This window comes from Cupressus sempervirens, chromosome 10 (genome assembly GCF_028749045.1).
Source record: "Cupressus sempervirens isolate cs-2001-9-10 chromosome 10, ASM2874904v1, whole genome shotgun sequence".
NCBI lineage: Eukaryota > Viridiplantae > Streptophyta > Pinopsida > Cupressales > Cupressaceae > Cupressus > Cupressus sempervirens.
In genome coordinates, this window is record NC_143127.1 from 716,052,728 (window position 1) to 716,074,470 (window position 21,743).

Genomic DNA, 21,743 nt, shown 5'->3' on the forward strand with positions numbered 1-21,743 from the left:
CAAAGATTAGATATGTGGGTTTGGCTTAGATTTTATTGCTCAAGATTTGTTTATATGATTGTAAACATAACCTTGTTAGAATTTTTGAAGTTTCAAATTTTTTGATTCATTCATCTATAACTTGATCAAGTTATTTGCAATGATAATGAATTAATTTCAGACTTTTTGTTACATTCCAATTTTTGATCTAATTTAAAATATAGTCGTTGTGGTTCACATGAAGTCAGTTGACAATTTAATTTGTTCTAATCTTGCGAAATGGTAAGATGGTTAGTCGTTATAATTATTTATCACGAATTCATGGAATTGAATAGGTGGTTAATCGTTATGATTATTAATGATTAAATAAGTTGTTATGATAATATGATTTAACTGCAAATAATTTCTTTGTAGTAAGCACGTTGAAGAGGTGGAAGCATTGTCAGAAAAGAATTAGGCATAGGATCATCACCATCATTGGGCAAATGGGTTGAGGATCTGACGACTTGAACATCAGGATACAATCGATGAAACCGCATGGGTTATGAAATAAATAATTTAAAACATAAAATAATGTAATTAAAATAATTTAATATAATGCGTACCTCAAAGGATGTTAAATGATCTTTTACCTTATTATTATAATAAATATATGTATGTACGTACACAGATATAAAAATGAAGTGACACCATCGTATTATTTTACTATAATAAAATGATGCCACTTCATCAATATATTTATATGTACGTATATAAATATAAATCATAATAATTTTTGAATTATAACTTTCAATCTTCTTCCATCTTTTTTATTTTTTTCTTGTTTGAAAATTGATTTAACACTTGGCATTTTATTTGGCATTCAAGAGCCAATACATTTCCTTATGTTACGGTTTCTTGGAAGCCAAAGAGTCTTTTAATTCCTTTTATATTTATCATGAGTTGGGAGAGACGGGGGACTGATTATCATTCTCGACTTCCTTATTTCTGCTCTTCCTTGCTCACTTTTTGGCTTTCATTTACCATTTGAATCCTTGCAAATTACATTCGAAATCTTTGCAGTTTATAGCAGTGCCCTTCTTGATTACAAGTTTTTTGTGTGTTCTTCTTTGCTGAGGATTGAAGTGATATTTATATATTGTGGTTACGCCTGAAGGAAAACGAAAGAAGAGAAAATACAAGATCGTTTACCAAGATCCAAACGCTCGACTTTTATATCTTTTCAAGCATCCGATATATATTTTTCATGCACCCGACTTCCATATGTTTCAAGTTCTCAACTTCTTCATGTTATCAACCACAGATCGTGAGCACTCTTATGTTGGGATTGCATTTGATATTTTGCAAGTAAAGGTGTGGCAAGACGCTGAGTGTCCAACAAGACATCATTTTCAAAATAATCCAGATTATGTGGAATACACAAATTTAATATTTCAATTCAATTTTTCTTGAATCAAATGGTGCAATGGCATCGAATTACATAATAGTAAGTTACAGTATTTATTATGATAATATCTTGTTTGATATTACAGAATTGATCCTCTTTAAAGTAGATTTGATCATGGCAAGTGAAAGCCAAGTAACCATAATATGAACCCATGAATCATTATGATAATGGAGATAGAGTTAAACAATAATTTTTACAATCTTTAAGAATATTTTTCTCAAATCACAGACTGGGATAAGCTGGAATATATGTATATATCAATCATGAATTAGTTGAGAATCAACAAACAGAGTCGATTACTTTGAGATCCGAGCACCTAGGATTCATCGATTGTATAGCCATGGATAAGATGAAGAGATGAAATGGAGTCTGCAATGACATAGAAATAAAAGTTAGATACGATACATTAAAATTGGAATAATATCATTTAATAGCTTATGCATGATTCATGTTTATTGTATTCTTCTACTATCAAGTCGAGTGGTGTGAACAGATACCAAGATGCTTAGTGGATGATAAGATGTACCATGTCTATTCCGGGTAAGGAGAACCTTTCTCGTTAGAGATTGTGTGAGGATAAGTTATGGTCTGAGGTTGGGTGGTTAAGCCACTAACAATGTTTCACCTCTCCACAAGTTGGCAGACGTGCAACAGACAAAGATAAGCTATGCATTCATACGTTTGTCGGAAATATGTGACTTTACTTTTATGAGGTATAATCGAGTAGAAGGTAAGATTAATTTAATAGTATCATCGTTACAGTTATTTCTTTAAAAGAAAGCAACTCTTATCGTCAATTTAATTGACAACCAGTCAGATCGATTGATTATCTAACTGAAAGTGAAATATATTTACGAGAGATAGATTTATCTGATGGATTTGAGTCTTTCATTTATAAAATAATGATTATAAACATATCTTCTAATCTTATGTTATTGCCATAGTTAAGCAATCAGAAGGAAAAGAATGATACAGTGTGATGCAGAGATAATGCAACGGAAGCAAAAACAAAAGAAACCAACACCAAAAAGAGATAGATAACAATATTCTTCTAATTGATTCATCAAATGAACAATATATACACTTGCTCTCCTAAAGATTTCTCCTCCCCATAACTTCGTATCCAAAAATTTGACTAAACCTAAACCTAAAAACTCTATTTATACTTGTTAGGACGGTCTACAAAACATTCTAGATTATTACAAAATAGGAAAACTGATTCAAAGAGATCTCTTGCCAAAACGGCTTACAAAATATTCTAGATCAATATAGAATAGGGAAGAATGACCCCACAATGGTCTGAACAAATCCCAAGGAAAGATCTTATCCTAATGACATAGAGTTTGAAATGTGGCAACATGTACAATCTTTATGTGGGCACTTCTGCACCACGGTGGTATCTGATGACCTAAATGATCCAATGGTAAATTGCTGCCCTAATTGATACAGTGGTATCTGATGCCCTAAATGTTATAGTGGTATTTAATGGTAATCATCATTTGATTTTGATCCTAAGTGGTATTGGTGGACTAACCCGGGTGTTTGTAGAAGCATCTCTAAATTGATTGCAATTTTGAATTCCATGGTATGTAGATTTTAATTTCTAAAGTAAATTCATTGATGGTGTTTTCAATTGTTAGTAATGAAATTTCCGTTTAACTGATTGTAATTGTTAATTCATTGATGGTGTTTTCAATTGTTAGTAATGAAATTTCCGTTTAACTGATTGTAATTGTTAATTCATTGATGGTGTTTTCAATTGTTAGTAATGAAATTTCCGTTTAACTGATTGTAATTGTTAATCTCATTCACTTGAATGTAACTGTTATAAATGTCTTCCTTTGAAAATGAAGTAAAGTTGTATTTCTTTAATATGTTAGTTGTTAGTTAACATCTAGGAAAAATTGGTTGTTACACTTTTGGTATTCATATTCTATAGCAAGCCAAGAGTCTAAGTATGTTCATTTATTACCTAAACTTTTAAGCATTGATTTCAACATGTTTATCATTTTCAAGTCTTGTTAGGATACACACACACCTTGTATGATCAAACCATAAGCATCTACAACATGTCAAGCAAATACAAAACTACATGTGTTTCAATAGTGAGAACTAACGTGTCATAACAGGAGATCAAATCTACACATTAATGAGGAGGTGTCTGCCTTGAAGACCCCTCTTATCTCACTCCTAGCTCTATTTAGAGGTTTAGTTCTTAATTACACCTAGACTATTACATTATCATCAATGTACCTAGTGTAGTGCCTACCCTTAATTAACTTTTCATGTTATATTGCCGAATTCTTTCAGGCCAGCTTTATGGTTATGTTTTATGATTTAGTGGTACTTGGTTCCCTGATTTGAGGCAGACCCCTCTTATCTCACTCCTAGCTCTATTTAGAGGTTTAGTTCTTAATTACACATAGACTATTACATTATCATCAATGTACCTAGTGTAGTGCCCACCCTTAGTTAACTTTTCATATTATATTGCCGAATTCTTTTAGGCCAGCTTTATGGTTATGTTTTATGATTTAGTAGTACTTGGTTCCCTGATTTGAGGTAGACCCCTCTTATCTCACTCCTAGCTCTATTTAGAGGTTTAGTTCTTAACTACACCTAGACTATTGCATTATCATCAATGTACCTAGTGTAGTGCCTACCCTTAGTTAACTTTTCATTTTATATTGCCGAATTCTTTTAGGCCAGCTTTATGGTTATGTTTTATGATTTAGTGGTACTTGGTTCCCCGATTTGATTGGATGTTATTTCATGCTCAATTTATATATTTTATGAGCTACTTGATACTCAGTTATTTCATGTGTTCATTTTTATTCTCTCAATGATGATGCTTCATATGTTCATATAGTGATTTCGATGATTTCATGATGATAGTTAGATGGATGATTTATATGCAGTTTATAATACTTGCATGTGTATGGTGTACATGTATGTTTTACTTTATGTTTGACATTTCTGATGTGGTTGAGGGAGGGCATCGTAGTCACCTGCTAGCCGAGATCTACAAGATGTATCACTCTCTGTCATTGCCTGTTTAGTTTAGATATATATGTATATGTATATGTTTGACTTCTATGTAGATTGCTACTGAGCATCGACTTCCTTGAATTGCCAAGATGAGTGTGCCCTATTGCAGTATTTCAATGGTAAAGAGGGGAGATAGTTCTCGATTCCAAATCCTAATCCTAAGCCAATTGTCCTAAAAAATAGGACAAAAGTATCTGAGTTATTTGCCTTCCGAATTCGTCAAGTGACGTGAATTCAAGATTTTGACCCTTGAGGTTGATTTAGTACTTTGTCTTTAAAATGAGTTTTCTTATTTAGTTTTGTGGGTCTATTGTGATTTTTGGTTATAATTAAATCAAATTAAGAGAATATTAAATGATTTCATTCAACAAAAATTTTATAAAGAAAAATCAATTTTTAATTATATTTAATTAATTGAGAAATTAATTAAATAAAAATTTCAGATTTAATTAAAGTTCCCATTTTGGCGTAATTATATTTATTTAATTTAATAATAATTAATTTAGGAGTTTCATTTTAATAATGAATTCTAAATATTATTATTAGTTAAATTAATAAATATAGTTTTAAAATACGTCTTATTAATTAATAAAAGCAAAAGAGAATAAGTTAAATAAAGTTTATTTTAATTAAAATGCAAAAAGTTTGCGAATGAAATTAAAATAATAAAGAAAAAGGGTTTGTGTGTTAGTAAAATCGAAACCCTAAAGGAGAAAGCTCTTTATTAAGAAATTAGAGCTCATTTCTCTACACACAGGTTTGTTGAAAAGGGTTTCGAGAAGATGGAGATTCTCACGATCTTCGAGCGTTCCTCTGGTTAGAATCAGATTGAGGTAGGAATTTTGCTTGAGATTTTTATAGTAGATTGTTTCGAATCTTTCCTCTATCTTCTTCGTGTTTGTTTGTGAATCTTGATTTAGAAATGGCTTTATTTGAAACCCTTGTTTAAGAAATTGTTCTTCTTCTATTGAAATGTTTGTGAATAGAAATCTAATTGAAAACCCTCGTGTTGTGAAATTACATTTGGATTGTCAACATAGCTAGGGTTTGTTTTTGAAAATTGGATATGTATTAAATTGATAATTGACTTGAGAAAACTATTGTAATCTTTTTTTTTTTATCAATAAAAGGTCGAAGCCATTTGATTATATATATAACAAAAAGGGCAATACATTGTATCTTACTTCGTTCAAACGGGCATTGGTAAGAAAGAATGAAGGAGAAAACCTCCAGTCTTGCCTAGGACTTTCGTCCTATACAAACTTAGATATTAAAAGGGGCATACCCCAGTTTAAATAGAGTTAAGATGACAAAAAATTATATGTTTTTTATTAAGTAAAATAGGTTTTAATGGGTTCTTGAAACCCAATTGTTTACAAAAGATATATACATTAAGTCCTGAACCAAAACAAACAAACAAGGATACCACAGGCCAAAGAAGGCCAGGAGAGCCTAACAAAAAGAAATAGCCTCTAAAAGAGCAGGTGATCCACGGGTAAAGAAAGGACCTAAGACCTCGTTCACAACTAACCATCAAGATTTACATTTTGGTCCCGTCTTTTGAGAACGTAGAGACATATCAAACAAAGGATTGGAGGATTTAACTTTTTTTTTCTTTTATTGATGTCCATCCATCCTCCACCTTCCCAATAGCCTTCTGCCAAACAGGACAAACAACCCCACAACCACTCCCTAACACCCTCGCATCAGGAGATAAAACTGTTGAAGCAGCACCAACAACAGTGTTCACAACAAAAAAAGGGACAACAACACTAATTTGAATTTGAGCCGCTAAAGGGACAACATTCGAATCAACTGTATCAACAACGAAAGTAGGAACATTAGTAACATTTTGAGTCAACGCCGAAGGGACAATGATAGAATCATCAGGGCCAGCAACAAAAATTCCATCATCTAATATTGCAATAGAGATGGATATTGCCTATCCTCCTTCAGCTTTTTGTTGTAAACTTCAAACTCATTGAAATTGTTAGCAAGGTTCAAAATCCCAAAAATCTTATCTTTCTTTGCAACATTAATATGTTTATGTAGTGGGCTTCTTTTTCTCAAATAGTTGTTTCTTTGCCACATGAATATGTTTATGTCAAGGGTTAATTGATTTAATGGTATGGTATAGATTATTATCTTAACTAATTATAGTTCATTATAATCTGATCCTATTGAGAACCCTAGGTTGTTTATAGGTTTCTAATACAAGTGGGACTATGAGTAATACATGAACTATCTAAATAGGGGATGTTTTAAATATAGTTTTCAGGTTAGTGTTGATACATAAGTGGAAAGAAGTAGTGTGGATGTAGTCTAATGAAACTTACACAAAGTCTGATTAAAGATAAAGGTTTAAGATAATGACCAAGAATGAGACATGAAAGATAGGTGGGAATGTTACTAACAGGGAGAAGGAATGATGCTGATATGTTAGTTTCAAGGATTCGAGAGGAGTTAATGAAGTTATGGTCCTCTTTTAAGGAAATGTATAATAGGACAAGATTGATCTAAAATTCATGAAGTGAATAATCTTGGCCAATGGAATTGCATCAATTAGACAAAACTCTTAATATATAGTATAGTAATGCACAATTATAACTTAAATCCAAAATATTAATCTTTTGATGCAAATTCAGAATGGGTATATTTATGATACCAAAGATTACTAGTGTTTAAAGAAAACATAGTGGAAAACAATAAATATCATTTGAACTAGAGATATTTCTATTTCATATAATATTTTAGTAATGTACAATATGTATGGATTGGAGAATCAGAGTACTAAGTTCATTGAGAGGGACAAAATTGATGAGCAGGCTAGATCCTAACAAGATGGGCTAAACCCTACATATTATAATGGAGAAAGGAGAAAAAGCCATAAAGTACTATAACCTGCATCGAATAGAACCTAGATCCCTAAAATATACTAGAACCATAACATAACAGAACAAGAAGAAAAGAATGAGGCTTCGACAACCATATGTAATCCCATATGTATCATAGACCAAAAGGAAAAAATAGCATAGTATAGATGCTTTGATCTTGCTTCAAGAAGAAAAATCCTCTATTTTCTGAAACACCATGACATGGTCATCAAGTTCATCATCTTCCAAATGCTGACTACTACGGGAGAGAACAAAGGTCCTTTTCTCTTGATTGGATCTGTTGAATTTGGTGCTAAAATGTCTAGCTTGTTAAGTCAAAAAAATTCACACCAAGCTCAATGTATTCATTGAAAAGGGAGAGATAGCTCAACAACCAAGTTGAATTGCACTCCTCAATGATGCCACTCCATTTGAGGAGGAAATCTATACTAGCTTTTATCTCAGGCCAAACCTCGTTAAAAAGACCTAGGTCTCTGATGCGAAAATAGGTCGCGAGGGGCCAATAGCATAAACCAAACTACTAGGGGATATGAAAAATACTCTTCTAGGAAGGGAATCAAGGTTCCAATCAATGTCCATAGAAACTTATTCTAAACCTTCGAGCCAAATTGGATCAAAGAGGTTATGGAAAAGGTGGATGATATCCCATTGGTCAATATGGGCATGAGCTAAGCAAGAGACAAAAGAGCCTATAATGTCACTATTTGTACACTAGGTAAAGTCGAAGTTTAAAAAACTCTCACCAAGGGCCCTAATGATGGCAATCCTAGTCATCTCAATGACAGGGTTGAGTATCTGATTCCATCACTCTGATTTCATAGAGCCTTTGAATGCCATAGTTCACACTTCACATGTAATTGTAATTTCCATTATGACAGTATTTATTTGATGCTGAGGGGGAGGGAGGAGCTTACATTCTTAAATTATGACTAGAATGCTCTAGAATACTCCAGAATGCTGACATCAGCAAAATCAATGTCATCATTAATCGTCATGAGGGACATGATGCCTAGTTAAAATAAGAATAGATAGCCTTTAAATCATATCTGTAATAATCATTAAGGGAAAGCTCGACATGACCAAAATAAAGGGATTAGGAAGAATTAGAAAGATAGACAACTATAGGAGAATTAAGAGGGAAAGACAAGAGAGGAGAAAAATAACGCCTAAGTGTCAATAAAGATCATAAATGAAGAATATAGGGGAAAGTGGAGGGCTGAAAAATATATAATTTGAATAGGAAGGGGAAGATATTATGGAATAATAGTGGAGTCTAAACCCATCACTCCATTATTAGCTAATAAATCTACTTCAAAGTCACCTTCTTAGAAAATGTGTTGGAATTTGATTTCATCGAATAAGTCCAATAAGGGAGTGTTGTTTTTAGTTTAGAATTGATTTGCCAGTGTGGGGTAGACCTTTTCCTTAATGCATTGATAATGATTTGTGAGTCTCCTTCTACAATGAGCTTTCTGATGTTTTAGTCTTTGCTAATCTTCAATCCTTCTTTGAGAGCTTCTAGCTCTACTATATTATTAGTTGCTTTACTAATGGGTTTTGATCTTTTTATTACCTAGTTTCTATTATTTGCATATAGGATGCATCCTATTCCTACTATTCCTGGATTTCCTTTTGATGCTCTGCAAAAATTTAGATTTGTCTATCCTATTGGTGGGGGTTCCCATTTACAATCCTTGTGTGCTTGGTTTTTTTTTCTTAGAATATATTAGTGGGGAGTTGATTAAGTTAGTCCATTTTTTCTTCAATTTCACATTGCAATCTGAAAAAGATCCTTCTTCTTGTGCTACTTTCCGCATATAATTATTCATAACTTCTTGTATACTTGCTTCCACTTTGTTGAGGAAGGAGGATATATCCAATTCTAAGTTGTTAAAGATTCTTTTGTTTCTTTCCTTCCATATTTCCCATAACAGGATGGACAAAGTAATATTCTACAACTTACTATAAATTTTGCATTTATTGAAGGTGAGCCAACTTCTTAGATGGAGATCAAGGTTTTTGTGCAGTGGAGAAGACCAGTTAAGTTTGTGTTTCAACCAGTCCCAACATTATAAAGAATATGGACATTGATAGAGTAAATGTGGGGCATCTTCTACATTGGATTTTTTGAGGTAACATCTGGATGGCCCTTCGAAACCTAATCTAGTAAATATATCAACAGTGAGGATCTTGTTTTGTATGGCTGCCCATAAAAAAATTCCTGCTTTTGGAAGACAAGCTGGGTCCCAACATAGATTGAGGGGAATATAGGTATCTGCTTCAAAGCAGGAAAGACTTAAAGTCTCGTAACCTAGCTTAACTTTGTAGCACCCATTCTAGGAAGGACAACAAATTAATTTATAATGTTTGATGTTACAACATGCTGATCTATAATTTATAAAGTTTGAGAACTCTTCTATTTCAAAAGGAGATAAGCCAGTGTGCGCTAAGGATCTCCATTCTGAGATTGTTTCTCCACTAGAGATCGTAATAGTTTTATAATTGGCTACTTTTATCCCCCAAAGTTGAGATAAGGATGCAAGCTTTTTGTATGTCTAGTTTCATAAGGATGCAAGCTTCTTTATCGTTAATAGTCGAGTACATGGTTTCTTGAAGGGTAATAATACCATCTAGGATTGATCTACAGGGAACAAAGCATGTTTTCTCTTCTGATATAAGTTTAGATAATACTATTTTCAGCCTTAGGGCTAGGCCTTTGGATAAGATTTTATATATAGTATTGCAAAGTTCTATGGGTCTAAATTTCCCTAGCTCCTTAACATCTGCTTTTTTGAGGATAAGAGTAAGAAAAGTGTGATTGATTTCGGTTAATAAAGTACTCGCATTTCTCGAGGCTTCTAATACTTTCCACACGTCTTCGCCTATTATGTCCCAACATTTTTGAAATAAGAATGCCTTGAATTCGTCCAGGCCTTGAGATTTGTCTAGGTTCATTTTAAATAGGGCTAATTTTACTTCCTCTTTAGTTAGTGATTTGTTTAACATTTTGTTATCTTCTGCTGCGATATGTTTGGTTATGCTACTAAGCATATTATTTTGTGTTGTCCATTTGGAGCTTTCATAGTTATTTAGGATGTTTTTATGGAAGTCTACCAGGATTTCTACAACTTTTCTGGGGTCCTTTTCAATGCTTCCTTGGGGATTTTTTATTTTAAGGATTTTGTTAATATTATGATTCTTTAATGTTCTATTGTGAAAAAAATTGGTATTGTGATCTCCTTCTGATAGCCAAGTTTCACGAAACTTTTTTTGTTTCTAGTAAATGTCTTCCTTAGTATATTCTCTTGTATTCCTAAGATTTCCTTTTCTTTTATATATTTTTCATTATCCATTCCATTCCTAATAACTTCCTCGTTGAGATTTTTAAGTTCTTTTTCTTTATCTATTTTCTCTTTGAATATATTATGGAAATGTTTGTTGTTCCATTTCAATATATTTTCTTTTAATCTTTTTAATTTTTATACAAAGAAAAATATTTTGGATCCTTTGAATGTAGATTCATTCCACCAAATGTTTACATTTTCTATAAAATTATTATCTAAAAACCATATTTTTCACATTTAAATGGGTTTCTATAAGGATTTTCGGGGGATTAAAATTCAAGCCTAATTGGATAGTGATATGATCCAACAAAAGGAAGGATTAACACTTGGAAGGTCAGGTCTAATGTAACAAGGTCCCCTTTAAATAAGAATCTATCTAGTCTTTCGACTATGTTGCAAAAGCCTGCTCTTCTATTGTTCCATGTAAACACTACATTGTTGGTTTGGATATCCATAAGATTATTATTCTCCATCCATTGTTAGAATTCTAAAGTTGCTTGGGAGATATATTTGGAGCCTCCGAATTTTTCTTTTGGGCTGATGATAGTATTAAAATCTCCTCCTAAAATGAAGTTCCCTTCCTGGAAATCGTCCATGAATCTGCTGATATCTGTCCATACTTCTTTTTTGTCTGTTGTGTTTGTTGGACCATAGACATTGATGATTATTGCTTGAATATTATGTCTGAAGCTTTTGATTTCACCCCCATTCAGTTTCTATTTGAGATAATTTTACTGAATTCTATTTTCCTAGGATTTCATAGAATCCCCAGACCTCTTGATGCTCCAACTAATTCTGAAAACTCCGCTTTCCAATTTCTTAGCTTTTTTCTAGTTTTGTGCCTTCTTCTTTATTAATTTTTATTTCTTGGACAAGGATTAATTATGATTCAAAGAGGGCAAGGTTGCACTTAATTAGGCACTTCTTGCCAGGGGCGTTGAGGCCCCTAGCATTCTAGGATGTAATTCTTATTTCTCTGTGGGAAGGCACCTCACCTCCCCTTCCCATTGTTCGGAATTTTGTTTATCATTTTTTGGTTTTTATGTTCCTGTGTTGCATTTCTTAGTTCTATTAGTGACTTTATGCCTCTCTTCAATTTCTTTTTACCACAGATTGGTGTTATGAGTCCCTACTGATCCATCAACAGATCTCGATTGTTTATATTATCATTAATGTTTTCCTTTATTGGATGAGATAGTTCTTCTCTTACTTCTTCTGCTAGTTCTTGAAGGATATGGTTTTCCAATTTGGTTTCAAAGTCCTCTATTGAAGTAATTGTAGGTTGGTTGTTCATATCTTCTTCATCATTTGGTTCTTGCTCTATATCATTTAGAACCCCAAATTCTTCCTAGATAAATTCATTGTCTTGTTTATTTTCTTCTGACGAGCTTGTAGTTTTACTTCCTTGGGTTTTTAACTCGATTGAGTTGATTTTGTGTAGTAGAGATTTTACCTGTATTATAATTTGAATATTGTCTTTATTCTCTTTGTGGGTCTTTCCCTATGACTTTCTCATATCCATGTCTTCGAAGAGATTTCTACCATTCTCTGGAGTTTTCCAAAACTTTAATGATATTTTCTTGGCTTTTTCCTTATGGAAATATTGCTCCATTGCTCTGCTGATGTTGGTGGAATATTTAGTGGAGGATTTTTTTTTCATGATTTGGAGAGAAACTGGGTGTTTGGATTTGTTCAGTTGATTGCTTGTTCTCACTAATCTACTTTAGAACTTCAGTCTCACTCATCCTGGTTTCAAGATTCATTCTCCTGCTATCTATTGAAGACTCTTCTTTTGGAGGACTATGCTATTTAGTGTTGGTGACAATTGTATCTAAGTTGTCCTATGATGCTCTTTTTGGTACAAAGGGATAACTGATTTGCTGAATTTTTCATAATTGGATAAGTTCATGGGCTTGTTGTTTAGGGGTTGCTTCAATCATCTCATTGAGCCAATGTGTACCATGTATCGAATGTTCTTCAAATCTGAGAGTAAGTTGATCTTGTATGTCATTTTGAAGGAGAAGAAGCTCATGTGATGTTCTATGATAGCTTTTTAAGTTGAAATCTAGCTTTGATGTAAAATTCTTGTTAGTCTGATAGAGAACACATTGTTTGAGAGTGTTTGTTGAATTGGTACAATTCTTATATTGTTTATCTAACTCACTATCTATCCCCAATTCTGTTTATCCTTGTGTTGGTGAGCTGGTCAAATTTCCTACTATCATTTTCTTGTTGCCAATGGGTTATGTTGCCTTTGCTTATGTAGTCCTATTTTGTATCGTGTTTTCTTTAAATGACCTACGATAACTCTAAAATGTAATCTTTATATCTGTTGTCCTTTTTACGTGTCCCAAGGTCATGTTAGAATGAAAAGTCTTAATCTTCCTAATTTTATGTTCATTTCTAATAAAAGAAAGCATATATATTGATCTGTTAGTAATGATTTTTTTGGTTATAGATTCTTGGGTTTCTAATTCTAAGTTGATGAGAAAGCCTACTTGGCTAGATATAGTAGGTTCGAATTTTGTACCTATGAGATCACCCAATGCTATTATGATTTTATGTAATATTTGGCTGTGACAATGTTTAGGGGGAATATTTTTGCATTCAAACCATGATGGCATTATCTATTTATCTAAATTTTTCTTGCCAGAATTAGGTATGCAAGCTAGGAATTTAACAAAATGCCCTTTAAACAATAAGTGTGGTATTGCTATAATTTCGTTTCTAATTTCAAAACTTTGACAATGTAAGTACAAAATAGAATTTGAGTAGATAGAAATACTTACCTATTTATGCCAATGATCCTTGTACCATCTTATCAGATCTTGGAGTTTGTCTTTGGATCCCTTCCAAATTGCAAAGACGCCTAGTTCTTGACAATCCCTCCATCTATCTTCAGAATATTTATTATTGATAATCAAGGCATCTTTGATATCAATTTGTGTTGGTTTAGGTGGATATTTCAAACAATTTGTCCCAATAGTTGTATACTCATCTCTATCTAGTTTTTCATAATTGGGGGTTTCTTGTGGGGTGAATGTACGGCTAAGGGTTTTTGGATAACTTGATAGGAAAGGCTACAATGGATGAATTATTTGGAATAAGGGATGGTTTCTTAGTTCCTAAGGGGATATTGTTTGGTTCAAAAATCAATATTGGTTTGGAGAGAGAGTTATGATCCTTTGGAATGAAGAAATTTTGAAGGCATGACTATTGTAGGAAATGGGATTGAGGCGCATGGGTGGTTGATAGGGATTCAACACTTGTTGGTGAATCAGTTTAGGGCAAGGGTTTGTTCAGTTTTTCTTTCCCTATTTTTGCGATTACAAAACTGAATCTAGCCCTGGTTCAGAGATTTAGAGTGGAGTATGGGAAGGATTGGATTTCGAATGAGATCTCGATTTTTTCACTCTATGGGCTTGAACTAGAAAATCAATGGAGGATGAAGTTTTACCTTGCTTAATATCATGTAACTAATTGCCAATTCTAGTGTGGGGTGGCTAAGGGGTAGGTTTCTTGGATGAGGTTTTTTCTTTGTTGCATATCCAACTAATGTGGATGAAATTTTAAAACCCTTCCCTGGTTCTTTGTTGAAATTCTTAAGGGCGTCAAATCTGTTTGTTGTTGGAATGGAGAAGGATTGGGCATATTTTGTTTTTGCAAAGTATTGCACCTACTGTTTTGGTATTTTCAATTTTTTTCGCTTCCGAATAATTTTTTTTTAAGTAAAAACCATTGTCATCTTTATTTAAAAAAAAAACTCACTAGAAAAAGTTGTATTCCAAGTTTGTATTGGGGATTATATATATAATTTATTTTGTATTTTTTGAATAAAATTCAATTATAAAAAATATATATAATTAAAAAAAATCGAGTTTGGGTGGGCGGGGCCACCACCTCCCCACCCCACCTTTTTATCACCCCATCAACATGCAAGTCGAGGCTGCCAAAGGCAGCAGCAACTGCCCTGGCATTGCTACAACTGCCTTGAGTAGTGTAGCGGTTGCCTTAGCAACTATGACTGCCTTGGCATGTCATCGACCCTTTTTAAAAGGGTTTAGATTTTTATTTAAAATATATATATATTAATTATTGATTTTAGTATTTTATATTTTTAATTTTTTTAATAAAAAAAGAGAGTTAAAGTTATGTTATATTAAATTTAGTGTTATTTAAATTAAACAATATTTATTATTTAATTATTTAATTAAAATTTTAATTAAATTAAAATTAATTGTTCTTTTTATTATTATTTGGACATTAAAATATGCTTTAAATATGATATCCCTTTTTAGTCTTATTATGAAATTATAATATCATTCAAATACAAATTGTTTTGGTACTAAAGAAATGAAGTAATTATTCATATGAATTCTATTATTATACTCAAATAAATACCTAGTTATAAGGAAATATGGACGTTTAACTAGGAGATAGAATTTGTCTTTGTAATCGATCTTATCTTAAAACCTCTGTTGTTAGGAAAACTTATAGAAAATGAAAATTTGAAACTTTATTACAAATCAACTTTTATGAAATTTCATCGAAAACTGAAATGATTAAATAACTATAATTGTTTTTAACTACTTGATGAGATGTTATATTCTATTTTGTATTGGGGTTTGGGTTTAAACCTAGTACTTGACCAGTTTAGGCATGTATACCAGAGGCTTGGGAGATGTTTGATCTATGATGATGTTAGGTTTATTATTTGGTCATCATCTTTTTATTCCCAACCATTTTGGTGCATTCACGTAATTTTGTGATGAGTTTTTTATCAGTTATTTGCTAGTGCTTTCCAATTGCTTGTATACAATTGAGGTGAATATTGTGATTTTCTTGGTGTAACCTATGAGTTTCGATCAGTTATCTTTTGGTGCTTTCTAGTTTCTTGTATAAGGACTCAAGTGAATATTAAATTTTTATGAGATATACTTTTTATGAGTTTAGGGTAGGTTATCTATTTGTGTGTTGAGGAAGTGGCTTGCAATGGAGGCCAAAGCCCTAAAGAGGCTGCCTAGGTAACCCATTGTAATTTGTATAAACAAGTGATAACATTTTATTAAATGGGTTTAAATGAATTAATAAGAGTTAATGTTTTACCTCACCCATGCCTCAAGTGCTACTACAGGTTAGGATGGGAGTAGAGAGGATGCTTGGTTGCGACCTTGCCTCATTAGTATGCCTTGTCTGTAAGAGAGGATACTGATGCTGCATAGGGTCACTAGGGGGCCAAAGTCTAGAGAGGTTGCCAAGATAACCTTAGAGTTGACTCATGTGATGAAACTTTCCCACATGCATATTAGGTTTTGTATGTGTCTTTGTTGCCTCTGGGATTAGATGTTACTTGTGTACTTGGTACCTTGAGATAGATTGCTATAAGGATTTTCTTGACCTAGATAATGGTTATGACTGTGGGATTATTATTTATATGGACTTGAGATTATCTCCTTAACATAGTGGGAGTGGGCCATTTAGGTTTCATGAGGTTGGGTGGTAGTGTTTATTATACCATTGAGATCTGACAGCTAGATGTCGTTATTGGATGTACTTGTGTAGTTGTTCCTTTCATTCTGAGCTTGTGTTTATATTTGGTGGTCATATTCTGTTGTAGTGTACTTGACTATTAGAGGTCTTATGAGATATTGTATTCATTCATGATGTATATTACTTTAGCTTTTCAGACCATGTGACTTGTATAGAGGATGATTATGCATTTGGGTTATGCCATGTGGCAACTTATGTAATTGTATATATTTCATTTGATTTTGTACTTTGGTTATCCTATGATGTGGACTTTGTTAAGTATTAGATTTAATCTTAATAAAACTTATGCATGTGATTCGATGTTATGGAACCCTTAAGAGATGTAGTTGTGAATGTATTACTTTGTAGTATGTGAGTTAATGCTTCTACTATGTTATCTCTTGTTGTTTTAATTTTTCAAAAAAACCCAAATTTTTTAGCAAACTTAGTGACATAATAGGTTAATTTCTTTTGGGTTCCCTGGTGGGGCATTACATCTAGTATCAGAGCCCAAGTTTCTACATCGGGAGCTCTGGGTATATTCGAATGTGACTAGATGACAACTAGTTAACTTAAACGGAACTCAAACAACTATACTTATCTATTACAACTTGAACACTTTGAATTTTAGACTCAAATACTTAAACATAGAAATATGCAAAAATGAATTAACTCTTGAGTTGGATTTCAAAACATGTTTCTTATGATTATGCTTTATAGTGGTATGCCTTGTTGACTTGAGGGCATTTTTGTTGTTCTTTCTTGGGTGTTGTAAGAGGATGGTGCTAGAGACTAGATCAGTTATTAGAGGTCATAGTATAGGCCGAGGTAGAGGTCATGGGACAAGTGGACATGATAGCCCTCCTTTGACTCATAGAGAGAGTCCTATTCAGAAGAAAATAGGGAGGAGAGCCATAGAGAAGAGCATCCCGACTCAAAGGAGGCTAATATAAGGTAGATGATAAAAATTATTCTTAAGTTCCTACCTCCTCTAAAGGGTGCTGATAAAGAGGAATCACATTAGTCTAGAAACAAGGAGAGGTGGAGGTCTAGGAGTCCTTAGGGAGATCCTCATGGTGATAGGCAGAGATCAACCAAGGTCGCGCAAATGAGAGACCTACAACGGGCCAAGATCAAACTCTTCACTAGGAAAGGTATTAGTTACAATGTAGAGCAGTGGTTGATTGCCTTGGACATATGTTTTACACTACAAGACTTTGACTCCAATGTCAAATGAAGGTATGCCATCACACATTTGGAAGTCTTTGTAGCTACATGGTGGAACATTGAAGAAAAGAAACCAGGTGTGATATGAACACTATTACCTAGGATTTATTCCTTGAAAACTTTTGTGATCGCTTCCTATTAGAGGAGCGGTACCACTAAAGAGAAGATGAGTTCCATAATCTGAGACAGTATACCATAACCATGGTGGAGTATGAGTGGAAGTTCTGTGAGATCATGCCTCATGCAAGGATCACTGACAGTTCACCACTAATGGTTCAACACTTCATTTAGGGTCTAAACAACTGTTTCATTGGGGGTGTGAAGGTTTTCCAACCTAAGACCCTTAAAGATGCAGTTTATCAAGATATTCTTGTGGAACAGAACATCACTTTGGGACATGGTGGTTTTGTAGGTGCACCTGCTAGTGGACATGCCCATATGGGTCCAAGGGCACACAAAACCAGGGAGCATGTAGTAAAAGGAAGCCTCCTTCTTTCGGAGGTAATCAACAACATCAATAGCAAGGAGGATCTTATCCTTTAGCATGAAGTAGTGATGATGGTTCACACTCTGGGGATTTTCATTACTCTTAGAGCAATAGGCGCAATCAATACGATCAACCAACACATAATACTCATTCTTTTTCTAGTGGGGGTAGCTTTCAATAGTTCAACGCACCTAGAGTGCATGGGAGTTTTGATGGAGAATGGTTTTCATGTGAACAATGTGGGCATAAGTTGTTCCATTGTCCTCAACGGAAACCACAGTTCTCGGATTAGAGACCTATAGTTTCAGAACCCATGGTTGGACATATGGGTAGATTGTAGAGGGTGTTTTTAGTGGAGTTTTATCCTCCTATAGGGGAAAGGGTCCAATGGGACCTGCACATTGAGTGCTTGAGTTTTATCTTGTTTGTAGGCTTCCAGGAGTAAGCCTAAGTCTAGGGGGTGGATGTAGTGCCTACGCCTAGTTTACTTTTTATGATATTGCCAAATTCTTTTAGGCTAGCTTTATGGTTATGTTTTATGGTTTAGTGGTACTCAGTTACCCGATTTGATTGGATGTTATTTCATACTCAGTTTGATGAGCTAGTTGATACTCAGTTATTTCATGTGTTCATGTTTATTCTCTCTCAATGATGTTTCATATGTTCATATAGTGATTTCAATTATTTCATGATGATAGTTAGATGGATGATTTATATGCAGTTTCTATGGTTACTTATCCCATACTTGCATGTGTATGGTGTACATGTATGCTTTACTTTATGTTGACATTTTTTATGTGTTTGAGGGAGGGAGTCCCAGTCACCTACTAGTCGAGATCTACACGATGTACCACTCCTCGCCCTTGCCTGTTTAGTTTAGAGATATATATATGTATATGTACATGCTCGACTTTTATGCAGATTGTAGGTATTGGTCATTGACTTCCCTGAATTGCCAGGATGAGTGTGCCCTATCGCAGTATCTCAATGGTAAAGAGGGGAGATAGTTCTTGACTCCAAATCCTAACCTTAAGCCAATTGTCCTAGAAAATAGGACAAGCATGAGTTATTTACCTTCTGAATTCGTCAAGTAGTCAATGGTAAAGAGGGGAGATAGTTCTCGAGTCCAAATCCTAACCATAAGCCAATTGTCTTAGAAAATAGGACAAGTATCTGAGTTATTTACTTTCCAAATTCGTCAAGTGACGTGAATTCAAGATTTTGACCCTTTAGGTTGATTTAGTACTTTGTCTTTAAAATGAGTTTTCTTATTTAGTTTTGTGGGTTGGCTGTGATTTTTTATTATAATTAAATCAAATTAAGAGAATATTAAATGATTTAATTTAACAAAACTTTAATAAAGAAAATTCAAATTTTAATTATATTTAATTAATATATTTAATTAATTGAGAAATTAATTAAATAAAAGAATTAAATTTAAAAGATTTAATTAAAGTTCCAATTTTGGCGTAATTATATTTATTTAATTTAATAATAATTAATTTAGGAATTTCATTTTAATAATGAACTCTAAATATTATTAGTTAAAAATTAATAAATATACTTTTAAAATACATCTTGTTATTTAATAAAAGTAAGAGAGAATAATAAAATAAAGTTTATTTAAATTAAAATGCAAAAAAATTGCACATGAAATTAAAATAATAAAGAAAAAGGGTTTGCATGTTTGTAAAACCGAAACCCTATAGGAGAAAACTCTTTATTAAGAAATTAGAGCTCATTTCTCCACACACAAGTTTCGAGGAGCAAATTTTTGGAAAGGGTTTCAAGAAGACGAGAATTCTTGCAATCTTCGATTGTTGATTTGGTTAGCATTAGATCGAGGTACAAATTTTGCTTGAGATTTTCACAGTAGATTGTTTTGAATTTTTCCTATGTCTTCTTTGTGCTTGTTTGCAAATCTTGATTTAGAAATGGCTTTGTTTGAAACCCTTGTTTAAGAAATTGTTGTTCTTCATTTTTGAAATGTCTGTGAATGAAAATTTAATTGAAAACCCTCATGTTGTGAAATTACGTTTGGATTGTCAACATAGGTAAGGTTTGTTTTCAAAATTTTGATATTTATTAAATTGGTAATTGATTTGAGAAAACTATTGTTATCTTTATTTATTAAAAAAAAAAGAACTCACAAGAAAAAGTTGTATTCCAGGTTTGTATTAGAAAATAAATTTAAAAAAAAAAAAATATATATATATATATATATATATATTATTTTTTATTTTTTATAAAATGAAATTATAAATAAATATTAAAAAATCAAATTTGGGTGTGCGGGGGTCACCAACTCCCCACCCCACCTTTTTATTTCCCCATTGGTACACTGCTGAGGCTGCCAAAGGAAACAACAGTTGCCTTGGCATGTCGTTGGCCCTTTTTAAAAGGGTTTAAATATTAAAAAAAAAAAGAAATTTCTTTAAAAAAATGAGTTAAAGTTATGTTATATTAAATTTAGTATTATTTAAATTAAACTTTATTTATTATTTAATTAGTTAATTACAATTTTAATTATAAAATTAATTAAATTAAAATTAGTTGTTCTTTTTATTATTGTTTGGACATTAAAATATGTTATCTTTTTTCAGTCTCTTAAAAACTCTATCATTTGGAAAACTTATAGAAAATGAAAACTTGAAACTTTATTACAAATCAACTTTTATGAAATTTCATAGAAAACTGAAACATTTAAATAACTACAATTGTTTTTAACTACTTCACGAGATGTCATTTTTTATTTTGTAGTGGGGTTTGGGCTTAAACCTAGTACTTGACCAGTTTAGGTATGTATACCAAAGGTTTGGGAGGTGTTTGATCTATGATGATGTTATGTTTATTATTTGGTCACGATCTTTTTATTCCCAACCATTGTGGTGCATTCATGTAATTTTGTGATGAGTTTTGATCAATTATTTGCTAGTGCTTTCCAGTTGCTTGTATAGGAATGAGGTGAATATTGTGATTTTCTTATTGTAACGTATGAGTTTCAATCAATTATCTTTTGGTGCTTTCTTGTTGCTTGTATAAGGATTGAGGTGAATATTGTATTTTTATGAGATAATTTTTTTATGATCTTAGGATATGTTATCTATGTGTGTGTTGGGAAGTGGCCTACAATAGAGGATGGAGCCCTAAAGAGGCTACTTGGGTAACCCATTGTAAGTTGCATTAATAAGTGATAACATTTCATTAAATGGGTTAAAATGAATTAACAAGAGTCAGTGTTTTACCTCGCCCATGCCTCAAGTGCTAGTATAGGCTAGGAAGGGAGTAGAGAGGATGCTTGGTTGTGACCTTTTCTTGTTAGTATGTCTTGTCTGTAAGAGAGGATATTGATGCCGCATAGAGTCACTAGGGGGACGAAGTCTAGAGAGGTTGCTAGGGTAACCTTAGAGTTAACCGGCCATGTAATGACACTTTCCCACATGCATATTAGGTTTTGTACATGTCTTTGTTGCCTCTGGGATTAGATGTTACTTGTGTACTTGGTACCTTGAGATAGATTGCTATCATAATTTCCTTGACCTAGATGATGGTTATGGCTGTGGGATTGTTATTCTATCTCCTCAGTATAGTGGGAGTGGGCCATTTAGGTTCCACGAGGTTGGGTGGTAATGTTTCTTATACCATTGAGATCCAATAGCTAGATGTTGTTGCTGAATGTACTCGTGCAGTTGTTCCTTGCATTATGATCTTGTGTTTATGTTTGATGGTCATATTCTGTTTTACTGTATTTGATTATTGAAGATCTTATGAGATGTTGTATTCATTCA